Raw genomic sequence first — 7,273 nt, 5'->3', positions numbered from 1 at the left:
TAAATATTAAAAAAAAAAAAAAAATAAAAAAGAAAAAAACAATTCGAAACACAAGTTGTAATACGAGACATATGGAATGTAACATTGATGAAATACTTTTAAACATTTGCCTACCATATGATTTATATATATATATATATATATATAGAACAATAAAAACATTTAAATATGTTTTTCCTCTGTTATTGCATTTCTGACGTTGCAAGTAGTAACGCAGTTAAATTATTCCGACGCGTAGATCAAACAAGAGAGAAAAGAAAAAAAAAGGATAAATCCTTACCAACATGTTCGAAATATTTTCGTTATATAACAAAAATATATATTAAAAATATAAAAAATAAATATCGAATATCTAATCGAGAGTAAGGGTTCGTAGGCGAATTAATTTGAACAATGTGTCTCGTAAAACTAATCTCAAATTCCTAAGCTTATCGTTCTCAAAACTAGTTCGAGTCAAACGACATAGCAAAGTAGTATACTGTATTTTTTTTTTTCTTTTTTTTTTTTTCTAGATACGTCAACGCGTGTAGGTTTATGGTGGTTTTGACGAGTGGTAGTAGTGGTAGTGGTGGTAGTGGTGGTGGTTAACGGACGTTTTATTAGCGCTTTCCAATGCACACTAATACACTTACTCTTTTTATTAAGTATCACGCTCCGAGGAATCGTTGAAAGTGAACTAACTATTAAATGCACGACCGATCGAACGTTGCACCGGGAAACACGAAACTGGATTGGACGAAAATGTTGCTTGAAAATCTCCTTGACAATTCAATCGTGAATTATTTGTCTCGTGGGCGGTTTAAAGTGAAAGAAAGAAAGAGAAAGAGAGAGAGAGAAAAAGTGAATATATAAGTCAACATTTTATTTTTTTTATTCTAACCGGATAAGCGTGCTAATATACATATATATATATATATCACTAAAAGTAAGTGTTGCCGCTTATGGTCGTAACAATTTCAATTAAATATTATTTTTCTCTCTTTCCTTTTTTTATTTAGACATTGTAAATAATTTATGGAAAGAAAAAAATTGGCAATAGAGCGATGGTGGAGGAGGAGGGAACTCGAAAAAAGAACAGAAATATTTTCAATTAAGTTACGTTAATTTAAATGTTCACATGTGTGTTTATTTTCCGAGACACCTACTACAGAAAAATGAATAATATCAAATTGAAATAATAAATGAAAAACTATAACGAGTCCAAAATTAATATTAAATAAATTGATTTGAATTTGATCGAAGGAAAAAAAAAAAAAAAAGAAATAGTTTGAAAACTGTCTCTTTAAGAATAATATTTATTTGTAATATTTAATTAAATAATAATTATATTATTATTTATGAATAATTGGGTAAATCGTTTAATCAAATTTCAGTATGCAATTTCAAATAGATAAAACAAAGTATATTATTTGTTTGACCTGCTGTGTATTGTGTAAACATATACACCAAACAAAATTAATATAATTATTAATAAATCAATGTTATTGTATTAACAAACAACATATTTTAACGAAAGTGAACGCGATTGTTCGTATTCGATTATGATAAAACTTATATTGCATTATCGTTAAATGTCTAAAACTAAGTCAAGAATAATAAGAAGAGGAGGAGGAGGAGGACGGGGACGCAACGAGTATGCACTTTCTCTAGCAAAAGTAAAAGTTTCTCTTGTGCCGCGAGTCGTGGAAGACACTCGATCGGTAAATAAACGACTTCACTTTGAAACGTTTTACTTCCTCCAGAAAGTTCGGAGCTTTCTATTATGTATGAGCGATCAATCGTTTCAATCTTTCCGATCGGCGAAATCGAACGAAAGTGGTTATATGCCGAATGATGCCAATAATACTATCTTCTATCCACGATCATTATTTATTTCTTTTACATTTTTTTTTTTTTTTATATATATTTTTTCTATTACTCACGATTTCTAATCGATATAATATATATATATATATATTTTGTTTCTTTTAATAGATTAAAAGGTAATTAACAATGTGATTAATAATAATAAATGTTGATATCATTTTAAGATTTTATCTTTTATTAATTTTTTATAGTATTTTATATTTGTTACACAATTATATTACGTGAGATTTCAGAAATATTTATTTTACATATATAGAATTGTTTGAATAATATTTGTGTGTGTGTATTAATACGAAATATTAATTATCTTATTAATATTCTAAATGTATGTGTTTTATATATATAAGAAAAAAAAAAACAACCCTTAATTTTGGACCACATCCCTATAACCAAGATCCCTAGTATTCAACGTTTCCGTAGTGTAGTGGTTATCACGTGTGCTTCACACGCACAAGGTCCCCGGTTCGATCCCGGGCGGAAACATATGATGAATTTTTTTTTTCCTACTTTTTTTTTTAATAAACAATTGCATATTAAATTCTAACATATAAACATATATATCTCCAAATATTTTCTTTAAAAATAACCAACAAACTCTGGACACCAATTAATAACATTAATACAATTTCCTAATAATATTTCAAAAAAGAACATATCAAATATTTTCTCAAACAATAAAAACAATATATTCCTAATCGTATATCCTCTTTGAACTAATAAAAAAAATAAACAGAAAAAAAATTTATAAAAACAATTATTCTTTAACAAAATTCATTTGTGCCAAATAATATTTTTATTTTCCTTAAAACGATGAGGGTATTCCATTGTAAAGAATAAAATACACCATACTATTGGTTATGGTCGTGGTTGTTGTTGTTGTTGCTATACGATGATGAGTGTGGTAATGGTGTTGATGTTGTACAGTGGTGTTAGTGATGATTGCAATGGTAGTGATGGTGGTGCATTATCGTAGAAGAAGAAGAAGAAGAAGAAATGGGATTCTTTGTGTGAGCAAGAGAAGAAAGGAGGATGTTCATTGGTAGTGTGAGTAGGGTCCGATCAAGTCAGGATACGAGCTGTCTCAAGGTCATTTTAACACAAGGGCAAAGAAGAAGAAGAAGAAGAGCTTCGGTCTAGTCTGAACTCAACCGCGCCCTTTGAGGTCGTGCCATCTCGTTCCCACAAGCAATACAAGCAAGTAAGAAAAAGAAGAAGAAGGGGGCTACCTTTATTTTTCCATCCACTGTGGTATAATGTGCCATTCTTAAGGGGGTGGGGCTGGACAAGGGCAAGAGGAGGAGGTTTTAAGGGAGAAAGAGAGAAAGAGTTAAACAACCTTCGGTGCTTCAGTATTTCAATCCGACTGGCTCTAACCGACTATAGTTTCACCAACACATACTCACATACACTACTAATTTTAGGCTGAACAAACTAATGCTTATGCTAATCGAAAAAGTTTTATTGCGTTTTAGTTGCTATTAGTTTACAACGATACTTTTTTCTTTCTGTTTTTTTTTTTTTTTTTGCAAAATAAATTTAGAATTGTTACTTTTATTATATTTATTATGATGTATACAACAACAAAAAATCCCTAGCAATTTATTATAATATAGTTTGAATAATAACGCGAGTGAATAGTATTGTTGATATGTATGATAATTAAAAATAGATTGTTAAGTATTTGTAACAGGTGTTTTATACCAATAATTTTAGGCTGAACAAACTAATGCTTATGCTAATCGAAAAAGTTTTATTGCATTTTAGTTGCTATTAGTTTACAACGATACTTTTTTCTTTCTGTTTTTTTTTTTTTTGCAAAATAAATTTAGAATTGCTACTTTTATTATTTTTATTATGATGTATACAACAACAAAAAATCCCTAGCAATTTATTATAATATAGTTTGAATAATAACGCGAGTGAATAGTATTGTTTATATGTATGATAATTAAAAATAGATTGTTCTATACCAGTTGCATCGATATTGCATCATATATTGTTTTATTATATAGATATTTGATTATAAATACTAAAAATGTTTATTTAAAACATAGATAACTAAAAATAGTAATCTAATGTAATATAGTTAAACAAATAATTGTAAGATGATGCAATTAGATAAAAGTAAAAAAGTCAACAAATTGATGTATAAACAACAATTAATCATCGAATATAATATAAATGTAAAAAATATTTTTAGAGGAACCAATGCAATCTTGTTTCTTTCTTTAATCAATAAGACCTTGATCTATGTTCTTCCTATGATATCGTGTATGCTATACGATTAGGGGAAGCGATTGGAAGCTCTTGAGGGTACTACCACAGCTTATCTGTCGCTTTGAGGACGATTAATTCAATGACAATGCTCACTTAGTTTCTCATATTAATTAAGGTTAACCTCAGGGTTCACTGACGAGAGGAGGCTTCCGACAAGGTCATCCTCTAATCTCCAATTCCAAGTGAGACAGACAACCATAAACGCATCAACATTTAAGAGAAAACTGTGACCACACACGTTTGCTTTCACTAACCTTAACTATTCAATTTAATCAACATTTCGGGATTTGTTAATTGTTAAATAAATTAAATTCAAATAAATTATTAACTATTATTTAAACTTTGATAAATAATCTCTCAATGTACAATATATAAATTTACATATATATAAGATACAGATTTTAGAATTTTGTTCAAATACAAACTTACGATTAGATAATCCAATAAAATAATACAATCAATATTTAACACGTTGGTTGGATCAAGCCAAGCCTAATCTCTAGCATAATTATAGTTATTCCTCTCCCCCCCCCCCAAAAAAAAAAAAGAAAAACTAAATGTTCGAAAGATTCTTCTCCCTTGAACTTAGGTTTGATGATTTGATTTCTTGTCTCGTCTCAATTGGTTAACAAGCAGATAAAGGCTCTCAACGAAAGAAGAGAAGAAGGCAAAATAAAAAAACAAAATAAAAAAAAAGGGGGAGGAGAGGCGGATAGAAGAAAAAGAAAAAAAGTAAAATAGTGTAAATTGTTCACGGTCGAGGTGATATGCGGGAAAAACATCGGCTAATTAAAAGCTACCGGCTACTTATCGTTCCTGTTAGATCTCACAAATATAATCGGTGCGATGTAAAATGCACTTTTAAAAGTTAGCAAGCAGGCAAGCAGGCAAACAGGCAGGCCCTTCGTTGCAGGAGCAACGTTGGCGCCAAGGTCACGACCTCCACTTTGTATCGAGAACGATGAGAGGCGCGCGCCACGCACGTGCGTGCGTGCGTGCATGCGTGCATGCGTGAGTGAGTGCATGCATGCATTCGTGCGCTCGCGCATTCTCTTTCAAGAGTGCAACACGCTCGAGTGCACGCTCAAGAGTGCAGCGGCTCTAATCCGTTTGAAGGTTTTACCATGAACAGGGACGTACTGTTTATCTAAAGTACCACCATCTATGTGATACACACCACCCCTGTCTCTATGGTATAATTCATTTATTTATATTTATCAATGTTTCTTCTTCAATACGTTATTTTATTTTATTATTAGAAGAAATTATTAAATAAGAAGCTTGGAGAATACTTTAATTAATAATAATTATAATTCTAAGGGGTAATAACCAAATTTCTGCACAATTTTAAATAATACATTGATATTTGATCTAATTTTTTTGCATGACAAGTTAATAATATAGATATATCAAATTTTGCAATCAACTTTAATTATATTTTCAAGATATATCTTAAATCATTTTTTATGCATAATATAATTGTAATAATTAACAATAATTACAACCCTTGATAAGAGCACGTACAAGTGACACTAAATCATTAAAGAAAAATTAATTTTCATTTGTAACTCTCTCCGTTTGTAAAAATATCACATATATATATATAAAAAAAGAAAGGTATATAATAAATATCTAAGAAATAACTTGACCCACCCTATATAACGTGTGTCAACTCGCGAAAGGATTTGGAGGGCGCGGTGCACTCACAACAAGGATTCTCGGACGCTCGGGTAGAACCTTGAGTAAACTGGAGGAACGAGGAATGAGTGAGTAGGAAAAAAGGATCTGGGGGTGGGAGGGGGCTTGGAAGTAGTTGGTGGAGGGGTCGGGAACATGTAGGGGAAGGAGGAGACAAAGAAGAACTGAGAAAAGGGAAGAGAGTCTCGTTTCAAGTAAGCAGAAGCCCAACAGCAGCAACACCAAGGAATATTATTCGTGTGTGTGTACGTGTGTGCATTTGTATATGTATATTTATTCGCGTATGTGTTCGTTCGTTTCGGTCCGTCGTCTTTGGGGTGAACGTACGACGGTAGACGCAAAAATCCCTCCAAGGTCGATGCATCCCTCCCGTTTGATTCTCCTTCTCTTTTACTCTTGCACCAACAGAGTCCTATACGTATTCTCCTTATTGGACTACCCCCACCACTTTCTTCCGGCGGGGCCACCACCCTGGGCCGTCGTCGATGCAGGGGCAGACTCACCCACGCGACTCATCCGGCCCTCCCCCCTACCCCATCCCCCTATTCTCAGGGCCGTATCTTCCTTTGTCATTAGCCCTTTGTCGGTTTAATCATTTTTATTTATATTTTTATTTTACTTCATTGATCTAGTTTATATTGAATCTTTTAAACATCCCCTAAGAAGGAGACCACTAAAGAATGAAACAATTTCATTAGGTGTATGGATTAAAGTGTGTGTGTTTTATGCTATGCATTATAGTTATCTATGATACCTTTTTAAGTGAATTTGTAACAAGTGAAAACAAGAGAATAGTATTATCACGATTAAATGTCTGTAGATTGTCACAAAATCAATTCATTGGAAACGAATTTTACGGTGCTTTGTAATGTCTCTTGTCTCTTATAGAATTATAACGACTAACTAACCGAAACTAAATTCAAACAAGATTAATACGATTAACTATCAATTGGTCCATCGTTGCACGCACACACACACACGCTAACTTTTGATCCCATGCAACACGTGTTCTTCGTAGATACCTGTATACATATACTGTTCTACACGATTATTCAAAGTTTAATAATCATCGGGATTAACATCGATAAGCTGATTTTCTAAATAACAAGACTAACGAATTTTATCTATCGTTTATATAACCATTGACGTTTATAAACAATATTAACACTAATGAATATTAATTTTCAAATGCTTTACATGTCCACTTTAATTTGAGTAAATTGTTAGTTTCACTTAGGATGAATATATAATTAAAAGATATAAATTAATTTTTTGTAATTTTCTAAAATTAAATCATTTATTCTTACTTATTCAAATTAAGTTAATATTAATCTTAACAAAGTTTATCTAACTCTAAATATAAAAATCCAAATAAATATAAAAAATAATTAATATCTCTATTATTTATATATTACATCCTAAAAATAATGAT

The 7,273-nt window shown here is 31.2% G+C and overlaps 1 non-coding gene across 1 annotated transcript; it reads left to right on the top strand.

Moving 5' to 3' along the window:
• The first annotated feature begins 2,276 nt into the window (after positions 1-2,276).
• On the top strand, positions 2,277-2,349 carry Trnav-cac. The gene has a single exon. It is a non-coding gene; the product is annotated as a tRNA-Val (tRNA).
• Positions 2,350-7,273: the final 4,924 nt, after the last annotated feature.

This window comes from Polistes canadensis, unplaced genomic scaffold (genome assembly GCF_001313835.1).
Source record: "Polistes canadensis isolate GaletaPanama2010 unplaced genomic scaffold, ASM131383v1 scaffold_298, whole genome shotgun sequence".
NCBI classification, from domain to species: domain Eukaryota; kingdom Metazoa; phylum Arthropoda; class Insecta; order Hymenoptera; family Vespidae; genus Polistes; species Polistes canadensis.
This window is presented reverse-complemented; position numbering and strand designations above follow the sequence as displayed.